At 46.1% G+C, this 26,630-nt stretch overlaps 1 protein-coding gene across 1 annotated transcript in view; it reads right to left on the reverse strand.

Moving 5' to 3' along the window:
- The window catches only part of rsh (Rap GTPase activating protein radish), a 473,381-nt gene that overhangs the window by 376,256 nt on the left and 70,495 nt on the right, over window positions 1-26,630 (reverse strand). The window lies entirely within an intron of this gene.

Below are 26,630 nucleotides of genomic sequence, written 5' to 3' on the forward strand. Positions count from 1 at the left end.
GCAAATTTCGGTTATGTTTTTGTCAATGGTGGAGTGGGCCAGAGCAAGTGCGATGGCGGCCCCTTCCGCTTCTGCAGGCGAATTAGTCCGAATAGTGGCGGCGGCCCCCACTGTGCCGTCTTCATAGGCTACGACTGCCGTGAAATATCCTGCATTAGAATTTTGTGCCGCGTCGACATAAAGGATATCGGAGCGGTTGCTGTATGTTTTAGTGTAATAGCTCGCTCGTGCCTGCCGCCTACCCTGATGGAGATTAGCACTCATATTGCGTGGTAGGGGCTTCTGATATATGTGATCCTGCGTGCGCAGAGAAATCATGTAAGGTGTAGGACTTGTTGGAGTGGGAATTAGTGGATTGAGACGTAGCTGTCGCAGTAGGCATTGTCCTGTTTCGGTGCGACTCAGGCGGACTAATTGGTTGGTGCGTGGTTAAGATGTTAAGCTTCGCCTCTAAGAGTGAAACGCGGCAGCGTCTTGCAACGCTGCCAGGGAGTCCACAGAACGCCATCGCCCGTTCGGCTCTACGCCTTGCTCGTCGGTAAATGGTTTTTGAGGGAAGGAAATCTATCTGTCTCGCATATCTCGGTGGACACCTGAACCTCGCCGTAAGGGAAGGGAGGAAGGTGCGAGTGAGCGAAGACACCATATTCACTACACGCGCCTTTGTTCATTCCAAACCATCAAGCTGGCATGGCGGAGTGGTTAGCGTTCTCGTCTCCGGAGACCCTGGTTCGATTCCCCAACACGACCAATTTCCTACTCGGTTTTATTCATTTATTAATTTATTTATTTTACTTGGAGCATCACTATGCCATCCCTTTAATTGGTTGCATGGCTGCCGAAGTACAATTGGCCCCGTTTGAAATTCGCGCACTGTGACGTCACGGCCGTTTCGACGAATTCAAAAGCGTGACATTTCTGTCGACAACTCCTGCTTACAACGATGAGGCATTAAAGGTTTCCGCCTTAAAACAAATCAAATCAAATCAAATCAAATCAAATCAAATCTTTATTTCCATCGGTGCTACAGATGGAGGGCTACGGAAAAAAAGCTGCCACTTGGCAACTAGACGAGTCCGCAGCCCCAAATATAAGGCAGCGTGTAGACAGCACCAGATAATGAAAAAACAATAAACAAATCAAGACACTTCATCAGTGCAGAACAAAGGAAAAAAGTCCTGAGCTAGGTAAAACAAACATCAGAATAGATGAAATCAGGTTAGTCAATCGGCAAACATGTCTCTAAGTTTAAGAGTGGAACAACTAAATAAATCAAAATTCAGTGACTGATAGTAGTTTAACAGAGATGGCAAAGAATAACACAATCGCTCCATACCAGAATTAAAGCGTGGTACAGCAACCTTCCAGTTTTCTCCATGTCTAGTCTGATAACATTTAGCATTTCCTTCTAAATGTGCCAAGGCATCCAGGCTGTGAATATTTTTTTTCACTTCATATTTAAACCGAGCACTCAAACGGTAACGGTATAGCTTGTGGGCTGTGATAACATGAGCACTTTGAAAAAAATTCTGCAGTGGTTGCATTGTAGCCAGCATTGTAACCTGCTCCCATTCCTCACTGCATCAAGCTGCTATTGCTTGCAGTGGAAATATGCCTCCGTTGCGAGGAGTAAGCGTTCCGTATATTTAGTGGTCGAAATCACACCCGGGTCTACGCCCGCCCCTAAAAGGCAGGGCATTGGTTGAGAGCTTACTCCTTTCTTTACTCCCGTAGAGGGTAATTCGTGTTTAGAGCGTGGTGCCAAAACGAGGTTAGTCGCCTCATAACGAGGCGACCGTGATGAAACGGTCAATTCTAGTTCGTCAAAAAAAATGCTAATATTCCACGCCATGCTAAAGAAGTACTGACTGCTAGTCCTGTCTAGGCCTCTGCATCACGTGTGCTCACCTTGCAGCCGCATTGTCTTCCGCGTTAGTATGAGTGCTCGCAACGCATAATTTGCGCATATATGCCTCAGAGCGAGAGCAAGCATGCTATTATCGCGCAGCCTGTTTCGTAAGTGGGATCATCACTCCAGCAAGGTGCGTATATAGCGAACTAGCGTGCCCAACAGGACAGATAGTAGGTTGAAGTAAAGAAGAAATCCTCGTCCGTACCACTAATGTTAGCCCAACAGGGTAGAAGATAAAACCTCGCGTACAATCTCGCTCATGCTTCATGGCGCGCTCTTGTTTGTGACGCGGCAGCGTTCGTGAATTTTTCCTCGCAGGCGTATTGCGCATACACCTCACTGATTGGCTCCTGGAAGCGCGGCTCTTCCGGAGCGCGCAGGGCCGCGATAGAGCCATTGCAGGACTAGTGCCTCGCCGTGCGTCTTTGTCGTGTTCCTTCGGCAGAGACAAAGCCTAGCTCTCCAAGCTTCATTTCTTCTTTGTTTGTATGTCCAAATGGCGCTTCTCTCAGTCGGCAGCTGTTTGGTAATCTGCGCCTAGTAAGCCGCTTACTGGCGTGTTAAGGGTGTCTGCGAGGACTTAGCGACGAAAGTACAACGCCTGAGTCGTTCAGCTACGCTGGGTGTCCCTGAAGCGACTTCTTGTTTCCAGCGTAATACGAAGGCAGCAACACGGCTCAGCGGAACTTAAGATTAAGCTCGCTTCGCTATAGCACTGTGTTCTTTGTGAAGCCGGTGTCGGCACTTTAACCCGCTTATTACTAAAATTCCCGATGCAGTGTGGCTGATAGCGAAGTTGAGCTGGTTCGCTTGCCTTCAGATTGAGAAAGACAGCGTGTTTACAAGGTAAAAATAAAGCAAGTGGAACGAAGGTTAGCCAAGGCATACTGATGTCTTCGTTAATTTTTTTTAATTCGATGTGCCCTTGAGAAGTTTTCTCGAAAGGTTTTTCTCGAAAAGTTTTCTCTAAAGGTAGTTTTCCCGAAAGACTGGCGTCGCGGTAGTACATCTGACTGAAGGAAATTTTGATATACCATACATGCAGGTGAATACTGCAACGGCACACAAGTTTATGCAAAGCTAATATAAGCAGCTCGTACACATACCACGCAGATGACTTGTTCTAGATACGTGACATGACCATGACTTTAAGTAAAATTATAGTAAACAGAGCGTAAAGTTAAGCAACTTTAGAAGCTATGTTTTATCGACGTGCGCAGCAATTTTGATCGCAGAACTTACCGATTTTTATCCGTGGCACAGAAAATCAGAATTTACGAGATGCCCGACCTGCCGAGGCTTTCATTTCAAACTGACGGTCAAGATGCAAATAAAAAAATTAGCTGCTGCCGAACCTTGTTAGAGCGAAATCTGTGGTTTATAGGGCAACTAGACGCGGCTTGGCGTCTGTAACGTTGTGAGCGTTCCGGACAACTTCGCTGCTCGCTTAATTGAAACATTTGTAATTTACACGCTCTTAACAAAATTATTCATAGCCCTAGCGACCAGGGAGGGCGGAGATCGAGTCTCGTGCTGCAGCACCCGACAGAGAGATGCAACAGCGGCTGAGGAGGTAGCCATTGCACTGGCTCTAACTCAACGGAATGTCAGGGTGATTATAACAGATTCCAAATCGGCTATCCGTAACTACAACGCAGGTAGGGTATATGTCGAAGCAGTCAAAATTCTGACTGCCGGCCCGACACCGGCAGAACTAATTAACCTAGTTTGGACTCCGGCCCACGAGGGCCTCCGGGGAAACGAGACAGCGCACGCATTGGCCCGAGGACTCACACACCGGGACCCCAATGCGGTCTCGTCGAGCAGAGAGCCCCTTCAGAGGGACGAGGAGCTGAACACGTACCAAGATATTCTTAGCCATTACAGATTAGGAAGACAAACACTACCTGGAGCATGCAAGGGCCTCAGCAAAAAGGAAAAGGTCATATGGAGAAAGTTACAGGCGGGAGTTTTTCCAAACCCACTCGCACTAAGCAGATGCCATCCGGCGATCCGAGACCCGAGGTGTAAACATTGTAATGAAATAGCAGACATGATCCACATGGTGTGGACATGCCCTAGCCACAACGAACCAGACAGGAGTATAGAGTCCTGGGAGGCTTTTATGACCAGCCAGAAAGAAGAAGAACAAAAAGAAGTCATCCGTCTGGCCCTGTATACCGCTGAATCCCAAGGGATCCCAGCCTGCTGAAAGGGGAGGAAGATGATGGCGGTCAAGACTCAAGTCTTCATCGCCCTCTGATTACTTGACGGGTGCAAATAAAGTTATTTCATCATCATGAACGCCTTAGTGCATAACTCGAAGATACGTTTCTAAGACACCTGCGCATTCACTAGATGCGCGCCGTCTGCTGGACCATCGCCGTACGTTGCGTGTTGGGGTTTCAGTGGATGCCGCATGATGGCGCTACGGCTGCACGCCATGCACGAAGGAAATTCATCGGAAACGTACTTTGCTACTCGCTTAATTAAGATATATGTACCTTTCCTTCTGTTTTCATTCCATTTCAGCGGCTGCTTTGAACGTTTCTTTGCATTATTTTTTGTTGTTTTTAAGTATGCTGAGCCTGAGGCGATAAAGTACCTGATATTCAAGACACTGCTCTTCTTCATGTGTCCGTCGTCATTTAAAGCAACTTTCTCGCTTCTTCCATCATCCTATTATTCGGAGCAGTTAAGCCAAACGTGGAATCCGGGCGCACCGGAAAGCGTACCGGATGCTTTTGAGGCGCGCTTTCGTGTGCTCTTCGGTTATTTATCTTCCTGGTTGTGTCGGTGAAAGGATAGATGAAACGATCAAAGATTTAGAAAAAAATATATAGAAGGATTTCGGAGCGGTGGAAAATTCCGTTTCCTCTCTTCAGGGGGCAGCGCAGGTAGCTGGAAAGAAATTGAAATATGATGCAGCGCCTCCCCATATGTAACCGTCGCTTGAAGACAGCAGCCGCTGCCATTCAGAGACAAAGAGCTTTCCGAAACCGAACCCCATGGAGCATTGCGGGGCCGCAGCGTTTACGGGTGTGCTGTCTCGGTTTTCTCAACACGTGCCCTACCATGCAGCTGCTGCCTGCATGGTGCCTCTATTTTGTTCCCTTCAGGATTTGTTCCTTGAGTATTATAAATCACTTCTTTTCCTTCACCACTGTGGAGGGAGTGTTTTTTTCTTTTACTTTATATCCCTTTGTATCCTCTTTTTCACTTTATATCTCCCAGGAAGCGGCTGTCAAAGTCGCCGCTGGTGGTTTTGTCTTCTCAAAGGGGATTCAAGAAGGCACGCCCAGTTTCGTTCCTGGCTTTATTACAAAAGCAACCTGCACATGAGACGGCCAAACGTCTTCGTATGACACACGTAGCATGTTGAAACGTTACGAGGGTACTTCAGCACTTTCTTTGTACATAGCTATAACCGTTGTGTACAGCGCGAAACACACAATAATATGGCAGGAAGTAGCATAACAGGCAGCACGCCACTAGGGAGAATACCGAGCTCTCACCCCCCGCCGTCGCATGCCATGCCGAACCAGCTCAACTATCACGGCGGCTGATCTTCATTTTCTTTTTTTTTTTATTCGAGGTGTTTACACTCCTTATCTTCATTTTCCTTTCGCACATGCTGACGTCCATGGTTGTGATGCTTAACGCCTTCATCATGATCGTCATCACCATGAGCAGCAGCCCAACTGCGTCCATTGCAGGGCAAAGGCTTCTCTTATTCGCCTTTAATGAAATGCCCTGCGCCAGCTCCGGCCATTCTATTTCAGCCTAATACACCGAAGCTTAGTTTGCTGAGCACGGCACGCAAAAGGCCTATGTTCAGAGTTGCGTGTGAAGCGTAGATATTTGATTTAAACGGGGCATCACTTGCGAAGAAAATTAGGCTCAACAAGACCAAAATAAGACAGGAGCACAGCAGGACAAAAAACACATATAGAGTACAAGCACGAGAAATTCAGCTCCTGTCCTGTCTTGCTTAAGCTCCTTGGCCTATCATTTTACGTCTAGTCTATCTAACAAGCCGTAGGTTCGGTTCGCGTCGGTTGCAAGAAGTTTCTTCTTTCAAAGTATTCATACTATGTAACATTTCCCTGGTATTCTACATTTGCATCTGAGAAAAAAAAAAAGAAACGCTCCGCAATGCTATGCTAATATTCAGAGATTCTGGTGGCAGTCGTTAACTTGTATAAAAGAATTTCTTATTTATGTTCTTTTCAACATTAAGTTCATGAGGAAAAGGCCGAAACACCATTCATACATTGATGTTAGTTTTAAGTTTGAGTTCATAGAAATGAATAACTCATGCTAGGCAATCTGGCACGATATAAATTCTAGATCAGTGAACTAATTTTTTAGGCGTTTAAGTCCAGTGTTTAGTGACACGCAAGAAGCATGCTGCTCCGGTCGACCTCTCATCAATCTCATTGAAGCATTCCCCCATCACTATAAGTTGCCGGTCCTTGTGAAGCTGCTTTCACTGCACAATGCGGATTATTGAGAAAAAGAGCCTTCTACAGGATCCACAGAAACACAAAAATAAGAACCACGGTGCTGTGTTAACACGAGAGAAGGTTTGCTTTTTTAACTGGACGTGATAAAGAGGCGATAAAGGGCGAAACCGAACGAATGGTACTAGGCATCTATTTTTATCGCCACATGTCATTTAATAAGTAGTGGCGCATTAGTCTCTACGTGTTTCTTGAGTTTTCTCTGGTTCATGCTGAAGGGACAGAGAAACGAGGATTAAGGATGCCGATGAGATGGTTACCATTTTACTGTCGGTGTGCTTCCCTACAGCAGGAAGAGGGGAATAATGACGCGAGAAGGTGCGGCAGTAACACAAAACATGTCATGGTAACGCAGCTACCACAACCTGCCTTGTGCTTGACATGCTTGAAGTCGAGGCGCTAAACTGAGATTCACCCTGTATACAAGTACTAGCACATTCCTTATGCTTATTATTTATTACTCCTGCGTTCTGCACGATTTCGTATCAATGGCACAGACAGGTCTAGTGTTGTTGTTGTTGTGGTTGTTGTCCTCGTCGTCGTTGTCGTTGTTGTTGTTGTCGTTGTTGTTATCGTTGTCGTTGTCGTCGTTGTTGTCGTTGTTGTCGTTGTTGTCGTCGTCGTTGTCGTTGTCGTTGTCGTTGTCGTTGTCGTTGTTTGGTTTGGTTTATTGGGGTTTCACGTCCCGAAGCAACTCAGACTATGAGGGACGCCGTAGTGAAGGGCTCCGGAAATTTCGACCACCTGGGGTTCTTTAACGCGGTTGTTGTCGTTGTTGTTGTCGTTGTTGTTATCGTTGTCGTCGTTGTTGTTATCGTTGTCGTCGTTGTTGTCGTCGTCGTCGTCGTTGTTGTTGTCGTTGTTGTTGTTGCTGTTTCAAAAATGATGGCACATACCCACGGTGGCGAATTGGCCAGGGTTTGGTGCAGAAAAAAAACTCATCCAGGTTTATCGCCAGCGGCTCTTAAATATATATATATCTGTGAAAAGAAAATCACAATTTTTGAGAGTGTTTTATAAAGAGAACGGCAGTAATTCCTTCGTTATCGTCTTCCAACAATATTTCGTTGAAAATAATGTGAATCCAGTGAATCGGTCAATGTGAATGGAGGAAACTGCACAGACAAAACAAGCTTGGCGTCTTAGTTTAATAATTCTGAAACAAACCCAACAGTTTCGATTAAAAAATCAAAATCAGGCTTTATTCTCCGTCTCCGATCCCGGCACTTTTCAATAAGCGGAGCGGCTTGACCGCCATTAAATTTTGACCACGCTTCGCACTGTGCTGGACTTTATTTTGTCTTGAAAAAGAACGCTGTCAATGCGTCTAATGGATATAGATTTAAAAAAAAAAAAGACAGCTTGCAAGTAAATGTGGCATGTAAAAGTTAAAGGGGTAGGCGAAGGAGAGAACAAGGTGGGTAAGGGCACAGTGTACAGTGTGATGCCCTGCACAAAGCAATGAGAAAATAATGGCTAGCCGGATTCGCTCGTCCAGTACGAACGAAATGAGATTGCCGTTCTAGCCAGCTTTTTTTCGTGTGTCTGACTGGTTGTAGAGCGAATAGGTAAAAAAAAAAAAGAGAGAGACCAAAATAAGATGGGAAATGGCCTTCGAAAAACTTTCAGTAGTTTGGAATCTCTTCATGCGGGTGTGCAAGCCGAAAAAGCAAGATATCTGTGTAAAAAGAGAAGAAAAGATGCCGGTCGACCTAGATTCTCTAACATCCGTTGCGTTACCTGCGAGAGACATGTACAAAATATCCAATGAGTTACCAGTTCTTTCTGCAAACTGCAAGTCGCTTTCAAACAATGCCAATTTCGTGAAGTATGTGAGATACAATATTGATCAATAGGAGGCGTTGCATTCTTGGTTCATGTTCTTCAACTTCGCTGAATACGGCGCAAAAAGCATTTCCTGCTATTTAAAATCGGGCTCGCCAAAAACACGTCATAGGCTTCGGGGAAACTGAAACATTTTTTTTCTTGCCTCAGCTTGTTTATGCATACACACTTTCGGCTCCCAGTATCCAATGGTGCAATCAGACGACGCATAGCGCGCGTCTATGTAGTAATATAGCTTCTTCTTGCTCGCGTCCATGTTGCTACAGTACGCATAAAGCTCTTCAAACATTACACAACCACTGACAGTCAGTATTGCAACTGTGTTCACAGATGAAGCGGCATCCAGCCTTCCTTCGCCCCTTTACCAACACCATTTTACACATCGTCTCCTGACATCAGAGTTCCTGCTCGCCCGGAATGCCATCCTAACGCGGTAATAGTGGTGGTAGATTAGCCTAACATTACAAATGTCGCCGATTGCTCAGTCTGTGCCTGCTGACACGCGTGAAACGTGTACTAAATTTTCTTCTTGTGTGACAAAAGTTGTGCCCAATGACTTCTCTTTTTCGTTCCCTCTTTCGAAAGAATCTATCTGTGATTTCCGGTATACAGCCCGCGGCTTGCACATATTTAAATGCTACAGTTTTACGCTTTTTCAGCAATCTACAGGTAAGGACAACACAAGATCTGCCATTATAATGTGTCCTTCCCGACACAGTGCCGATTAAACTGAGGTCTCAGAGCGAAAACTCTACTGCTCCCGTTCTTTAAGGTCCTGTCGGTATGCAAGACGACCTTGGGAGGCAGCGTAGCGCAAAATAAAACTAATAACATAAAAATGAAAAATAAGAAACAGAAATAATAAAATGAAATAAAACAAAAACGAAAAGAAAAACATAATGAAAACAAACAAAAATAAAAGGCTCAACAAGCACAGAAAATTAAAATAAGAACAAAAAATTAAAAAGACAAAGGACAAAAACGTGAAAGATTGAATGAAATAAAATAAAAACAACCGAATTACGAAAACATATTGTGACGAAGACGAAGCTGGCAGTGGCGCGGGACGCGCTAGGCCAGCGGCCATTAAAGGGACACTGAGGAGAGCACTATTAATATATTTTTTATAGCAAAATCCGATAGTTCGGCATGTCATGGCTTTGTTGCCACTTGGCCGGCAACGAAAAATGCATTTATTTCTAAGAAATTTGGATTCGAAGTTGAAAAGGTTTTTCCCGCCGCTGTGATTCAAACTTGGGATTCGGCTATGACGACAGAGGACTAAGTGACGTGAAACATGACGTGATGCAGACTCCGTGATTTCTGGCGGCCAGCAGTGCGGCCTAGCAGCAGCCGAAAAGAAAGCTACCGCCGGCCGCACGTTGAAGGCATCTATCGGCTATTGCAGCCGTCGCTACAGTCGCTTCGCTTACGTTTGCACCGGCGTTTTGCGAGCGTTACGATGGATCTCGTTCTCGAAGTCGTCAACGAAGTTCTCGCAAATAGACACCTTTAGCATACCGCGTACCTTGATACCGCTAGCGGAATACCGGGAGCCCGCCTAACGCCGGCGAGCAGGCGCTGATTGGTCCCGATGCTTCAGGCGAGCGCGTAGCTGCCCGGCACGTGGCGCCATCTGGCGACGTCAAGGAGATTTGCGCATGCATTGACTGTGCCTCAGTGATGTGTGCTTCTCGTGTCCTAGCGTTGCTAGAACCATTGGTTCCAGCAACACTGTTTTGTTATATGACGTCATGACGCTTGTACTTGCGAGTTTGGCCTGTGGCGGCGATACCTGTATTTTGGTTCTTGCTCTTTTCTACGTTACAAGAGCTTTGTTGTCAGTATGAGTGGCGTTTTTGTAATCAGGAGCTGGTATTCTGTCGATACAAGCCAACTTCAATTTCTCCTCAGTGTCCCTTTAAATCATCTCATAGCCATCGTTCACCACGCCTCATTCTTCGGCTGGCCGCCACGTTACATTTGGTGTGAGGTGCTGGGGTCTCTTCATCGCCATCCTGGTCACGGCGCTTCGGCGTCCTGGGCCTGCCGTGGACGTCGGCCGTGAGTACCTGGTCAGCGCCGCACGGCCGCGCCCCAGCCCGCCCGACCTGAACCGACCTCGACGCTCACCCCAGCCCCGTCCCCCGCCCGGACCACACGAAACGACGACCCAAGACCCGACGGACCCAAGACCCCACCAACCCAAGACCCCACCAACCCAAGACCCCACCGACCCAAGACCCCACTGACCCAAGACCCAAACGTGAAGACACCGCCCCCCTGCCCCCGCCGTTCGGTGCGTCCACGGACCGCGGCCGCCAGCTCCTGGCACCCTGCGGCGCGGATGCTTCGTGGACCGGGACTCATTCTCTTATCTTTCTCATCGTGGCGGCCAGCACTGCACCATCTTCTACATACTGTTCAACCCTCCACTCAAGACCATCGCCACTTCGCCGCCTGTTCGTGACCGATCGGGACGATCGCTCGGAGGCCCCGGGTAGTGTGACGAAGACGAAGCTGGCAGTGGCGCGGGACGGAGCGCCCGCGCTAGGCCAGCGGCCATTAAATCATCTCATAGCCATCGTTCACCACGCCTCATTCTTCGGCTGGCCGCCACGTTACAATATAAACGAAAGTAAAGAATCGCAGAAAGAATTGCAGAAAAGCAGCTTTCGCTATGCATTAAGGTTCGGCAGAAAGCGACGAGCCTGCGTCGATTTTTTACGGTCAGACTTGCGCTGTATACACAATCAAGTTCTACTTACGATTCAATGCAGTAGGCGCTGTCTCCATTCGAAGTATATCGCGCATCTTCTCCTAACAAATCACGTTTAGTACAAACCCAAGCGGTTGATCACTGGTACCTGACTTCAAAAAGCATACACGAATACAAACCACGGTTTTCTAGGTGGTGGGCGACAGCATGCTAAAAAAAAAGCGAACAGAATGTGGTATCGATCAGCGAAAGAAAAAGGATATGAAAACTGATATTGTTCAACACATGCATCGGTCCAGTCACGACCTCAAAAAAATTTTCAATAGGACAGACGTAAACGTTGCTTTTTCTGCGACTATCTTGCGGAATATAATACATAACGCAAATGTGTAAATGCTTCGGTAAACGCACAAACACCATGGAGATCGTGCATCATAGGGAATCGGCGCGAACAGCAGCGAGCTCGACGACAGATACAGCGAGAGCCTATCTACGAAAAACAAAAGCACAATTTCAACAAAACCAATGGTCTCGTCCTTCGACAAACCAAGCAAAACCGAGCTCTCGCTCTACAAACTTGATATAACCGCGTTCAACCACTGCTAATTATTTTCAAACTGTTGTTTGCTACCAATAAAAAAAACATATTATATATATATATATATATATATATATATATATATATATATATATATATATATATATATATATATATATATATATATATATATATATATATATACATGGTCTGTTCTGAAAGTAGTAGGACTGGTTTTTTCCTGGGGATCGTTGAAGGGGGATATTGGGAATGCTGGGGAAAATCGGCAGTCGGCTCTCGGCCGTTAAAAAGAGGAGGTCGCTTGTACTGTGAACCCCTGTCGAAACGTCTCGTCACGCAGAATCGTCGAGCGTTTACCGCATCAGCGATACGCGATCAAATTTTGAGTAGATCTTGGTAAAACGGGCAAAGAGACTCACAACATGATTAAGGAGGCCTACGGTGACGCTTCTATGTGTAGATCAGGTGTTTTTGATAGGCACAAGCTATTCCGAGAAGGTAAGGAAAGAGTGGAGGAAGACGACCGCTTCAGACGCCCTTCGACCAGCAAGACCAACGAAAATCTGTATCGAGGGAAACATTTACTTAACAGTGATCGTAGAATGAGTATCAGAATGATTGCTGATGACTTGAGCATTCCTCAAACCCAAGTTTTTGGGATCGTAACAGAAAACTTATCCATGAGGAAAGCGTGCGCGAAGTTGGTGCCGGGAGTGTTGTCAGAGGAGGAAAAGGCCAACCGGTAGGATCTTCTTCGTCATCTGAATGAGGACCCGATTTTTTGTCCCGCGCAAGGCGCCAACGCTGTCTCAGCCCCCCTACAGCCTCGACTTGGCCCTGCCAGACTTTTTTCTATTCCCGAGAAAAAAATCGACGCTCGAGGGGAAACATCACGGATCGGTAGAGGTGGTTGAACAGGCCATGACGAGGGAGCTAAACAGCATTCCGGTCCAGGCGTTCCTGGAGGCGTACGAAAACTGTAAAACTCATTAGCAGCAGTGAGTAGGTGCGGAAGGGTGCTACCTTGAAAAATTGTAATCGTTTGTGCTATTCTCTTGAATAAATTTTGTTTAAAAAATTGAGTCCTACTACTTTCAGAAGAGACCATGTATATATATATATATTTGTATCCCTTCCTCATTGTGGACTGCAGAAGGTATCGAAAATTTCATTCTAGATAAGGTACCCTATGCAAATGCGTAAATCTCATAAGATTCTTCCAAACAGATCTTAGCCCTGTAATTGTGGCGTATGCCTACAGTATGACGAAGTGCTCTCCATAACAGAGCAGCGCCTGTTTCTTGCTAATAAAATTTCTTTTTTGATATGAAATCTTGCACTATTCTGGGTTCTAGTTCGGCGCGGAGCCTTCTCTACATTGGAAGAAGTTTGACGCAATCCTCGAGAAATAGTTCAAAATAAATCCCCAGAAACTCATTTAGTTATCCTTAGCTGGTGTAAGGAAACAGAATTAGGGAGGAAAATTTAATAATCCAAAAAAAAAAGGAACATTACGTAACCAATAAATAGAACCAGGCAATCTCCAGAAGATGTCGCAGAAAAAAAAAACGCTTGGGCAACAGCTTCTCACTGACATGAACACCTGCTCAATTACAGCACAAAGCACACACTGAGAAATCGTGGTTACATTTCCCGTGACGCCTGCATTAAAATCCGTGCTAAGACTAATAGCAAGTTTCCAAATTACTTTTTTTCAATTCAACTCGGGGCCGCCGCGGTGGCTTAGTGGCTATGGTGCTCGGCTGCTGACCCGAAAGACGCGGGTTCGATCCCGGCCGCAGTGGTCGAATTTCGATGGAGGAAAAATTCTAGAGGCCCGTGTACTGTGCAATGTCAGTGCTTGTTAAAGAACCGCAGTTGGTCGAAATTTTCGGAGCATTTCACTATGGCATCTGTCGTAGCCTGAGTCGCTTTGAGACGTTAAACTCCATAAAAGACAATAACAACAATTCAGTTTTATTGCATTTTCTTGCCGCCTTGCTTCCTTGCGATTTTTTTATATAAGATAAGAATTTATTGGGTACATATTGGTTACATAAATTGAGTATAAGGCAAGGATCTCAAAGTCAAGCGACTGTCATGGGACCCCCGGTAGATTAACACTAACTTGAATAAAAAACAAGCAGCATTACAGACAGGCACAATTAGCAGTAATAACAATGGCAATTTAAACAAGGAATATTTATATAATGGAAATGAAATATACGATTAGCAGGAATTGCATTGTTCGCAGCATCGCTGTGCCTTCAATTGTTTCGTTTGAAAATAATTACCCAGCGCTCAGATTTTCAGCCCGCAATCGCTTCGCCGCCTCCATAAAGATAACTGCTTGCAGAGATAAGCTCATTTAAAAAACAAAGTTGGCAAGAGAACTCGAGTCATCAAGCGGTTATGCATTCATTTCTGTTTACCTTCTTCTTCGTCGCCGAGGAAGCTGGCTCATTATGCCATCTTTATTGTCTGTCCTAACACAGTGCATACCACTCAAGGCTGCTTGCGAGCGAGTAAACAGGGAGACGTATTTATGATTGCCTCCAGGCCCACGCAAGGCCGGCCTCATCGTTCTGAGTCGATCCCGAAAGCCCTTCGCCTCTGACGCCGCCATTTGGACAACCGTAAAAGCGGCCTTACTAGCCTCGCAGCTGTTTTCCGACCAGACCTCGTATCGTCGAAGGGCCCAATGTGGTTCCTCATTCGTCGTTTCTTGCCCGTCCTGTGCAGCGGAAATTAAGCGTTAAGCAAGTACCCGAGCAGGAGTCTACAATACGCGCCTATTAAAAAAAAAGCTAGAACGAATGCAGCTTCAAAAAAAAAAATATGTAACCTTAGTGCTCTGTGTGGCTGGAAGTACCAAGCGCGAAATGTGTTTTCAGTGTGATGGCGCAGTATGGTGCCTACGAGCTTGTGAGCAGCTTCTGGACAAATTTAAAGTTTTAAAATTTATAGCCCCTTACTACTCTGTAGTAAGGTGGAGTAGCGTAGCAGGGGGTGGCAGAAAGTCAAATGGGCAGATGAGATTAGGAAGTTTGCGGGGATACGGTGGCCGCAACTGGCAAAGGTCAAGGTTAATTGGAGAGACATGGGAGAGGCCTTCGCTTTGCAGTGGACGTTGTCAAGGTGATTATGATGATTATGACTCTGTGTAGCGGGAAATGCTAAGCATCGCATGTCCTTACAGTGTAAAGTCGCAGTATCGTTGGAAATTTCCGCCTCCGAGCTCGCAAACAGTTTCTTACGTTGGAGTTAAAGGAGCATAGGCGCCTAATTTTGGTGAAGTGTTTTCTCTCTACAATGATGCGGAAGACACTACTATGCATGCATCACCATGTGGTTCGCCGGCGACCACTAAATAATTTATAATCTTATTTTTCTGTCATTCTGTTTCGGTTTCGGTTTCAACAGCTGAACGATGGCTATGACGTAAAGTGCGGTTATATGTCACGTGAGGCATGTAAACACTGCAACGTAATCGCTGCTTCATCGTATTAAATCACTACAGTGCTGAAGCCAGCCTTCATAAGAGCCGGAATGACGACGAATACAGAAGCACCGATTAATTTGCAGTTTTTTCACGCCTAACGTGACCTGTAAATACACTTTGACGTCACAGTTATCATTCAGCTGTTGAAACCAGCATGAAAAATAAATTCGGTTACAAACTAATTAGCGGTCGTAGAAGAATACCACGCGGTAATTCATGTGTAACAATGCCTTATGCACCACTAACAAAGAAGAAAACATGCGCCCAGCAGTTAGGTTAATAAAGTTAGGTTAAGTTAGGTTAAGTTAATGAAGTTAGGTTAAGAAGTTTCTAGTCCGGAGTGTGTTGGTGTGAAAAGGAGGCCCTGTGGGACGTTACCCATATTCCGCAGTATTTTCTAGGAAGCATAAGTCGCCAAACGGATCAGAATCCGTTGAAATTGATTCCATCCCGCCAACATTTATGATTTCTTTCTAGAAAACCTGGAGATACCGTGTAGCGTATCTAAAAGCATTTCCTGGCTGCATGCAGCGTGAGATTTGTGCATCATGCTGTATTCATGCCGCATTATATTTGCAGACAATACAGCAAATTGCGAAACAAGACAGAAATTTAAGGGTAGTGCTTGCTTGTTAGCTACAGCAGACGCATTTCTCATCTTACTGTGCGCCCGCAGTGCAAGCCTGAATTTAACAAAGAGAGAGACGAGACCAGTTTGCTCGACATGACCTCTAACCTTCATTAGTTGCATAAAGATGCGAAACATGAGAAGTTTGGAGTATCGAAATGGCGCGCTTCTTTCAATGAGCAAACTATAGCCTGCTGCAGTTCCTGTCATCATTTCAAAGGTTCAATCTATTCAAGATCACCTTGTTTGCAGGTTGACATGGTGGCAGAAACAACACAGTAATAGATTGTTTTTTTCATTCAGCCCGCTTACGATATACGCCTGCAAATAAATACGTCGCGCTAAGTGAAAGCTCATAGTTCTATTAGTGATATAGACTCGTTTTTAAATATTCTTCACATTAACCTTAACGGCAGTTCTCATGTTCTTCGGAAGAAAGTTTCAAAATTTGCCGAATACCACGACTCTCGCGCTGCTTAATTTTCAGTGCAAGTCCCTCGGATGGTGATAATAATTAAGAGGGGTTTTATTTCCCTTCCACAGACACTACTACAAGCGAGTGTAATAGCTCATAATACAAAAACAAAACAGCCTTTACAAGCGGGAAGTAATAATTTCATTTTTCGTTGGTACTAATCTCCGCAGCACTGCGGGCAAAGCTTTCCGTCACGGGAAAAAAAATGCTGAACAAACTGCATGATTCTGTGACTTAGACTACTGGGCTTTGTTCCGCTTATTCAGAACCCTCGTCATTGAAATAATGTTACTTTCGCCGACAATGTATTGTCGGCGGGGTGCATTGCCTTCCAAGTAGCATGCAGAGACGGGATATACTGTACGTTCATCCTGCAGGAAAACAACAGAGTCTTGCAATAAATATTCGCTAGGGACTAAGAGCGAAAAATGTCGCCTATTGCGCGCTTTTTTTTCCGTGAATTGCAGTTGGCGGCATCGCTAACGGACAGCCGAGAGGCAATGTAAGATTTACAAAACCCCAAACTGACTCAAAGTAACATTTAGTTTGCGGAGCACTGTGCCGAGAAGCGTAATATACATTTCCAGTAATTATAGGCATTGTTTTGCAACAATATCACAAACGAACAGCTTGTATTGATCTTGATAACCAGAGCAGTCGAACCTTTCCTGAATTTATGAACGCTCCACGAAGGTCGTGCGCCATGCAAAACCATGCAAAACCTACTTGGTTCTGAGTATCTAATACAAAACCTGAGAGAAAAAAAATGCTGCACTTTCGTTATAGGCTCTACGTTTCGTACACCTCATTTTTCAAACACGTTAAAGATGAACGTCATGACGTTCGTAGTTTTTCTCCATTTTCTTCCGCTTCTCCAACGCCACCGTTCGTATCAATAAAGAACGCCACAAACGCCGACGTACTGAGGGGAACCCGACTCGCTGAAATACGACTCTATCGCGACGGCAGCAGCTCCGCCGCTGGGCTCCTTCGTTTCTCCAATTATTAAGCGAACCTTCGAGCGCCCTATCCGATGTCGTCGTCGGTACAGCCCGCGCGCGCGCCGGTGACGGGAACGGGGTCACACCACAGCCGCCGGTAAATGAGTGCTCTCATCATTTCGACCCCGGGCACCGCCTATTTCACAGACGCCAAGAAGAGGCATCGCTCGTACACGCGAGAAGTAGGCTTAACCGAAGAAGACAGAGAGGAAGGAAAGAGTGCTTCATGATTCATACGGCTGTATGGATTTTCTGAAAGAAAGTGGCGTCCGATTATCGTTAGGTTTCATGTTCTTCTAAAGGTGCCCTGGCAGTAAAATAAACGGAACGACGACTCCGAAGGTTCGACTCGCCATTGTAAGCAGTGCCACCGAGGCAAGCTCTCCTCCCGCCAAGTACTTACTGTGGAGGCAGTATGGTCCACTTTGAGTGAGTGTGCGAATAAAAAAACTAATCAAAGGTTGACCGGCGTAATGAAGATAAGCGAACTAACGAAGCAGGTCCTAATTATTGAGGAAAACGAAGTATAGTAAGTACTCAGTCAGAGTGTATTCAGCTGCTATACAGTTATAGGGCTAAGAAAGTAGCACATGCCACGCAAAGATAGGAACCAAAACTATTGTACAACTCTGAGCAAGTAAATCAAATCACTTCACATGGAACAGTTTAAGGGCACAAGTTGGAGATTTAGAACAGGTAAAGTCGACCAGACTACATCTTCACTGAGAGCAAAAAGAAATAATGTGCAGTTTCCGCTAACAGGAAAAATACATGGATCATTCCTTGATCATTCTTTTCGGAAAAAGCTGCTCGCAGAACACAGTTGTGGTGACCGCGCCTTTTGTCGCGGTCGGCACTTGACAGGCGATTTTGTCTTGTGCGCCAGTTTATGGCGTTCTTCTTGTCACCGAGTCGCACCAGCTCGACCAAGCATGACTTTTAGCAAGCTTTCTCTTGCCTTGGTCACTTTCTAAAGCCCATTTATTGAAACCGCTGATAAGAGAGGCGCTTGAAGCTCAGTCTGCTAGAAGGACCTTTCGTTTGGGGATACACTGCATATCGTTTAACACTACCTTTATATCTACGTGCGACGAAGTGCGTTTATACAACACTCGCTTATTGCAGCACGAAATCTACTGTTTGTACCTGCTTATGATGAAAGACACTTGCGTACTTTACTTTTTTTTTTTGAAATGACCCAAATCCAACTTGAGAGAAACTGATAAAAACTCAAAAGTTTGTTACCCGCAACAGACGAAGCACTATCCAAGCTGTTATGTGCTATACTTTACATGCTAGTTATTTAGCCTATTTCTTTTAAGAATCTACCGGAACCGACTCACCATTACAGCATAATTTCATTTAGTTTCGGTTTAGGGATTTGGCTTATTTCGAAAAAGAGACACCTCACTTTTAGACGCTACGGTAGATTTCAGCGTAACAGATAATCTTTAAAAAGAGTAGCCGAAAGTTAACATCAATGTTGATAAAAAGCAACTTGTCGTAAAAAATTACTTCTAAAATAACCTAAATAATAAACAAAATAAAAATAATCTGCGCAGTATAATGTCACAGATTTAAAAAAAAATACTGCTGCTGGTTTCTCGAAACGTAAGGTTACTGTTTGAGTGTGATCGAGTTTCATAAAAGGGACAAAAAATAATCCCACAGCTCAGACAAACATGGAAGCTACGGTCTGACAGCCCATTAGGCGCCATGCTCTTAAATCCTATGCTTTGTCGCAAAGCTGCAAAAAGGGTCCTTCTCGTTCGTATAGGGGCCGCATAATTTGCCGCGAAAGGATGGCTTGAGCCGCGTATTTTCCCAAGCGACCCTATCTCAAGAATTCCGGCAGCAACCGAAACCTGCGGCCCCTTTTTCTTTTTTCTTTTTTTTTCTTGCACGCAAACTCTCACTTCAAACGGTTTATTGATCCGATCTCAGTCGAGTCACCAAAGCGACACACGCCCTCTCGCTATTGTTATTTTTCTTTCTTTGAGCTCGTCATGGAAAGTGGAAGTCATAATGAAAGAGAATGAAACTCCGCTGACATAAAAAATAATAATAATAATAATAATAAACACTTTAAAGACGGGAGGGGGGGAGAGTCAACGAGGAAGGTGATGAGAGCGGTGAAGGACGGCTGTGATTGGTCGATCAAAGAGGCGGGCCGACGATCGCCCAGAAAACACGCACGGCTCGTCGTGCAAGCTGAGATTCGTCGCCGCAGCCATCGATGAGTTTATGCGAAAGAGCGGTGATCAAAGAAATTCGCGCGGCTTTTTATGCGTCGGTCAGATGAGGGATGCAAAAGGCTAAAGCAAAAGATCGATACCGATCGACGAAAATCGAAAAAGGAATCCACAGCCTGGCTCTCCAGGAGAGCCTGGAAAACAGAAAATGAAGTTCATGAAACAAATATTGTACGTCGCTGGGCGATTTCAGCACTTCCCTGTGTGTTTCTAAGTTTCGTTTTTGCCGCTACTTTCTTTCACAGCGGTAATGAAAACGCATGACTATACACCTCAGGGGACAGTAGGGTAATTTATGGCTCAACGCAGGAACGACTGCGGCGCAGGATTTGCGGCGACAAGGAGCGATGATATCCGCAACAGGTGCGTTGTCCACCGTCTTCGTCATCGGTGCTCTGGCGAGAACGACAAGAGAACATGGCCACTGGCTCAGATCGATGTATTGCGCACTCCTCGACAACAATCCGGCGTCTCTAGACTCGACCGCGGGGGACCACTAATATATATAAGGAGGAGTGAGCCTGCTCTGGCAGTTGCTCAAGATGTCGGCGCAACCACAGATTTGTAAAAAAAAAGGAAAAAAGTGGAGCTCGAGTTAGGCTCCAGCTGTTGCGTTCCGCGCCAGTGCTGTCTCGTCGAAAGACGCCTTTCGCTCATCGTGCGACAGCACTGACAAGTGATGCGGGTGTGCGAAGCGAGTGCATCGCACCCAAGTGATGCGGGAGCAACCGCCTCATTTGCCACAAGCACTGCAGGACGTCCGGTTGCTCACACCCGTTTCTACTTCAGCGAGGATGGGCAGGAGGTCCGACAGCTTTCGCTCTTCTTGTTTGAATCCGTGCAGCCAGCGGCTTTCCGCTTCCCCGAATCTCAGCATGCGCCAGCTGACAGCGAGCGGAAGAATGGCCAGCCTGTCCAATTGCCGGCCGTGTGGTCGCCGGACGGACAGCAGCTACAGCTGTCTTTGTGGCCTGGCGCGTGGCTCTAATTAAAGCGGCACTAACGCATAGACTGCGTGAACTGGGTGCCAGATCGATCTCTTTTAGACCGCTGTCTCACTCTCCTTTTCCATCTGTCCCTCTTCTTCTTTCTTTTTCTCTTTTTATCCGTCAGACTTTTTACGCTTCTTTGCTTCACTATCTTTCGAAACTCTGAGATGGAGGGATAACTGGTCAAGAGATGCGACAAAACGGAGCGGAGGCGCGACGTCCACGTTTTATAGCGTATAGCAGACATCGCAACAGAATGCGCGCTTTGAGTGCGCCCGCACCGCGTACGCTGAATCCTGCGCACACGTCCTCGTAAAAACATGCGTCTGTGAGGTCGCTCTGTAAGGCAGTTGGGAAGCCAGAAGCAATCCTAAATAATGCAGACTCCTTTGGTGGCTTTCTTCACTGCGAGCTGTGACACGCACGACTGTCGCGGGTAGAAATTTGAAGTATTTAATGCGCCCACGTTTAAAAACATCCAAAAGTAACCTCTTTGCACGTGTCGCTGTGTTGCATACGTTTTTCTTGTATTTATTTAGATGTTAGTTGACGAAGCGTCGGTATCATTTAGCGGAGCTGGTTATTCCTTCGTATTGTGTTGAATGTTTCAGACAGAAAAAAACATGATGACAGCTCAGGAAAAAATAGAATGGGTCTAGTACAGTCCATCGGCTGAAAGAAATCCTCCACACATAGTGTGCGCTACCCACATATCACACGTAAGACATGTACAGTCATGAGATGCACTTTTTTGGCTATACATCTCGCAAATATACGAGCACATGCCTCAATAACAAAAAGAAGTCTATCGGCCTGTGGTTGAGAAGTCGATTTGACACGGCAGATTCCGAAGAACATAACTGCAGTGTTTGCTGCTATTTTGGTCAAATTGCATTTACTGCAGTTAGCTAACGAATTCCACGACTAGACAACGCCCAACTTCTTCGGCAGTTCCGTGCTAAGCCAATTGCAGCAATCCTTCGTACCGGCGCGCATTCACTGTTGCCGACTGTCTCTGCAGATCAGCCTCATTACTTGTGCCACCTTTGTATCCGTCCCGGTCGTTAGAATTGAAAGCATAGTATCGTAAACCACACGCCTCGCGCACAAAAAATAATGTCGCCACAGACAAGCAACATCTAGCGCGACAGCTGACGCATCCCGTTAGCTCGCGTCCGCTTTGTTTGGAAGCTGGCCTCGTGATTGCTCTCTATTTGTCGCTCGTCCGAGCAATCTAACATGAAGGTCGGATGCGGCTAGAGGCGAGGGAATAGTGCTTTCAGAACAGGCCACTGTGAAGTGAGCCCTAATTGGAACCCACCTTGTTATCCCACGACTTCAGTCCCTCCGCCGGCAACTCCGCGTAGCTCACAACAACGTCCATCACAGACGAGCCGTGGTGACCCTCGGCATCTCGTCGCATAATTAGTTTAGAGGGTGCGTCCACGGTGTTTGCGGGGTGGAATAAAGATCAGCAAGACCATTATTTGTTTTGGAAATACGTTTTGATGATAGACGTGCACAAATGTAGGTCGGCGAGTAGTAAAAGGTTGTGTGAGTGTAAGGGGAGTGAGCATGCTACCGTCCTCTCTTGATACGCTGCCCATGTCTGGCCTTACACATGCGTTAGCTGCGCCGCCGCGGTGGCTCAGAGGTTATGGCGCTCGGCTGCTGACCCGAAAGACGCGGGTTCGATCCCAGCCGTGGCGGTCGAATTTCGATGGAGACGAAATTTTAGAGGCCCGCGTACTGTGCGATGTCAGTAAATGTTATAGAACCCCAGGCGGTCGAAATTTCCGAAGCCCTCCACCACGGCGTTCCTCATAGCCTGAGTCACTTTGGGACGTTAAACCCCTATAAACTAAACCAAACTTTGCGTGGGCTGTGTAAGTAGTAGCGATATCTGAACAGTTTCGGTTTACTCTGGAAGTCATTGTGGGTCGTAGGGAATGGACCGCTTCGATTGCCCATACTACTTCTAGGACGCCAAGAATATCGTGAAAGTCCTATTTAGATTAGTCTTCGCTTCTGGAAGCGGTAGGCAACTGTTTCGGAAACTTAGCTTATTCTTTTTAGAGAATAGTGTGCCTGATTAAAGTCGAGCGTACGAAGAAAGTATTCGTTTTGTTTATTCTGTGCCGAAGATATGCCCACACATGCCTGTGCCTCTTGAGTAGAGCCACTGCGCCTCAAAATATCTCGCACGTGCGCCTAAGGCAGCATACGCTCAATACGTAATCGTCATTTGCCATTCATTTAATCTGTGGAATCCCTGAAGACGCAAAAGCAAACGCCGGCCCGACGTGCATGCGTACAGTCCTGCACACCTTGAGTGCTCGAACAGCGTACTCCATCTGGCGCACTCCCGCAAGAAGAAGACGATTCAGATTCCTTTAATAGAATACGTGGCCTTCTGTCAGAACTACCGTTCTAGCATATATGTGCAGGCTGCTCCAATATGAAAAGTAACACACTGTCGGCATTCAGACAATGATTACTCCATAAAAAGCACACCTTTTCTTTTGGTCCAAACAGTTCTTCTCTGGATATATTATGCCCGCGAGATTTGTTTGAAAGTAACAACATAATTTATTCTAGCGTGCAAACCTACTGTTCCCTTTAAAATTGAAGCTACCTGTACTTATATGCACTTGGAATTTTTTTTTTTCTGTACGTTAATGCCCGCCCTGTACAGCCTGCATTAGTGTACAGCTTCGCAGACTCCCCTAATGCTAATCATTCAAAACGCCTTTGGGACACACTTAGTTTTTTTTCTTGCTTTTTGGTTTGATATTGCAACGCCATATCAACACACTTAAAACAATATCAATTTGAGAAAAGGTCGTCACGTAGCGCAGAACTGTTTTCTCGCGTCAAAAGTGGGGTGGATATGTTCTCATGAGTAACTCAAAAGCAAGAAACCAGGCTAAAAGAAGGGCGCTCTCCTATTCCCTGTTTAACAGCCGTATCCGCTCTTATTTGTGGCTATTCTCTCGGCTCAGTTTGCACGCACAGCGTGCGATCTCCTCCAGTGCCCCTTTCGTGTGCGGGTCGTTGTTGGTTGGTCTGCCTCCGCAGTGAAGCGCCTAACTCCACGAGCAGCCACTGTACAGTACATCAGGATTGCTATCGACGTTTACTATCGCTTTTCAACCTCTCTTTATTTCGTTCTCTCCTGCACCACCCTGAGTAATTTACGGAGCCCGATTTGTAGTCGTATTCTTCCCCGCCCGCCACTGCAAACTCTTGCTGGACACCAGAACCGATAACACGGGGTCGACACCCGGAGAAGCTCTTCTGGGAAGAGGACAAACCACGCTATAGAGTACAACCTTGCTGCTCATCCTATCCGTCGTTCTTCTTGCCTTCTTGGAATCTGTATAGCCTCTATACCTTATCTCCCAGTATGGCTTTGACTTTCCAGGCACCTTTGCAAGCCAAGCCTAGCGTTATCAAGAGGGGGTTTAAGAGCTTCGTGACGTTCGGAAAGTTGGGGCAAATGCTGGTGCGCTGACGTCGCTTAAACCGTCAAGAACTCGAAAACAAAACCAACAACGTCAGCTAAGCACAAGAAGCTTTAAGGGAGAACCTACCGCTGCTTACAGGCGCAGAAACGGATCAAGGGAAGTTCGGAGCTTTCTGGGGGTGTTGCTCGTACTTTTTGTAAAATAAAAAAATGCGTTGTTGTGAGTGTTGCTGGCGGCATTGGCATTAAGAACCCTGGATTTAGGTTTGCCCGAGTTCGAAGTTTGGACACTCTTCTATGGTATTCCTATATTTCACTTTGGTCATGCTTTCATTCATTTCAACACTTCTCTTTTCCGAAACTACGGGATTTCTTTCGTCTGTGTGTAACTCAAAACAGCGGGTAAGGCAAGACGTGGTGTGCCTATTATCTAAATTTTGAAACCATTTCCAATCCCCTTCCCCTCTATGTACTCCTCAGTCTGCAGCTACAAGTCCCGACTCAAACCTGGGAGTTTGGTTTGGTTTGGTTTGGTTTGGTTTGGTTTATGGACGTTTAACGTCCCAAAGCGACTAAGGCTATGAGAGACGCCGTAGTGGAGGGCTCCGGAAATTTCGACCACCTGGGGTTCTTTAACGTGCACTGACATCGCACAGTACGGGCCTCTAGAATTTCTCCTCCAAATAAATTAAACCGCCAAACCTGGGGGTGCACTAGGTATCTGAAAAAATTTTGAGCAGACCAAACCTGACCAAAATTCTCTCTTTCTGGCTCCATTTTTTTTTTTTTTGCATCTCTCGGTTGGCGCGCAAACGCGGACAAAAGCTCTGCTCTTCGGAGGAAGAACAAGAGACCATTTAAACCTTCATGTGTTTCTCTTCTTTTCCAACTGCTGTTCCTTTCCTTTAAAAACCATTTACTGAACGACGTCAATGCGGGTAAAAGTACGCCGTGAGCTCGAAATTAATGTGGACCTCTCGACTACAGCGTCCCTCATAGCCCATGTCGCTTTGGGAAGTTAAACCAAATATACCATACCATATACCTTTCATGAGTAGTTTGTCGAGTTCACTTGAAAAATTTGTGTAGCATTCTAACGTTTGCTTCTCACTCAGTCGCGACCAGCGCTTGAAAATGGGACAAATAAATAAATAACAGACATGGCGATGAAAGCGAGTCCAGTTTTGAAAAAATAAAATAAAAGGTGCATTGGCGCTAGCAGTGGGAATGAGAAAGAATAAAAAAGAAGTTGCGAAGGAGTCGAAAAGTTAATGTGGTCGTAACAGCGCAAACAAGTGACCGCAATTTTCTTTTCTTTCTTTTTTGCAGGGAGAAATTCTGCCCGAGTGCGCCCCCGCGAAATAAAGGACGATCCGAGAGGGACTTGGCCGACACATTACTTAGTTTCTTTCTTCCACCACCCAAGTGAAAAGCTTGTTTGCGGCGCCATGAGACGGCGAGACAGCATTGCAACACAGAAACAAAAGTTGGCCGAAAGTACCTCGAACGAAGAAGAATGCGACGGGAAGTGCTGAACCACAGACTGCCTTTCGTTACGCTAGCAGTACAACTTTAGGCCATACCGACACTTTTCTTTTATCGCTGGGAGCGCCGCGCGTCACGTCTTCGGCGGCCAGAGTATTGGCTTGGTATATAGGCTCTAGCCCTTGTTGCTTCTCCTACTGCGCACATGTAGCTTCTCTTCTCTGCCTGTTTTCTAAGTTATACACGTTGCCTCTGCGCAGGATAGGAGACAAAACCAAGAAGCTCTTTAGTTGGCGGGGATCGCCCGAAGCACTCCGCGGCCGCCCGGAGTTAGCGATGTCGGGTCGCTTTGAAGAAGTGGTGGGAGTAATAAGGAATTCAATTTCACGGCCCTACTCAATCCTGCGGCTAAGAACTTGTGTCGCAACCTGCTTTGACGGGGAAGCGAGAAATATCGAAGTCGGTGTTACTGGAGGACGTGCGACTGCCCGTAGTAGAGATTCCAGAACGCTATAGCGGCGGCTGCTTCGGCTCACGCTAAGTGAAGGTGAAAGTGAAAGTTAGCGAATGTGTTTTATTTTGCTCCAGCATATTCGGTTATTCAGAGACGATAATAGCGCTTTCTTGTCATTTCGTGTCTTTCACGCTCGCGGGTCAATGAAGTTGCGCAAACATGGGCACAGCATTTGATGTTGGCTTCACTTGTCCATTAATTTTTATTGCTCTGCTTGGCTGAAACGGAAGGGAAAGGGGAGGGGGGGGGGGGCTGACACTTGCCAGTAAGTGCTCACAGATTGTTTTACCGAGGAGGTCGATGACATCGGCGCGAGGCGGCCATGTTTTTTCTCTTTGTTTTAAACCTCTCCCGACACAAACATGTCCCATTCGCATAAAGAAAACACACACACATATACACACGCAGGCAGTGCACGAGCGAATAAATCCGGCCAGTAAAGTTAATCCAAGTCTAATGCCATGCGTAGCCGGCAACGACCTCAGTGAATCCGACTCTTCTCAAGCTCTCTTGGTGCCCTATAAAGCCCTTGATAGCGAGCCCAGAGTTTGCTTCACTCTCCAAAGTTTCGGATCTCTGCATAAACAACAGAAGCCCTACATTAGCCGTGGGTACCTCTCGTCCCATGCGTAATGGCGTTCGTACTTTTGGTTAGGAGTGTATATCTGAAAATTCTTCGTTTTCACAGCTTCGATTCCGGCAAGACTCGTTCGCTTATTTCAGCGCATGGATCTGTGAGAAATGCGACGCCAAAACGATA

The sequence above is a fragment of the Amblyomma mixtum genome, chromosome 6 (genome assembly GCF_055824585.1).
Source record: "Amblyomma mixtum isolate Tamu chromosome 6, ASM5582458v1, whole genome shotgun sequence".
Classification (NCBI taxonomy): domain Eukaryota; kingdom Metazoa; phylum Arthropoda; class Arachnida; order Ixodida; family Ixodidae; genus Amblyomma; species Amblyomma mixtum.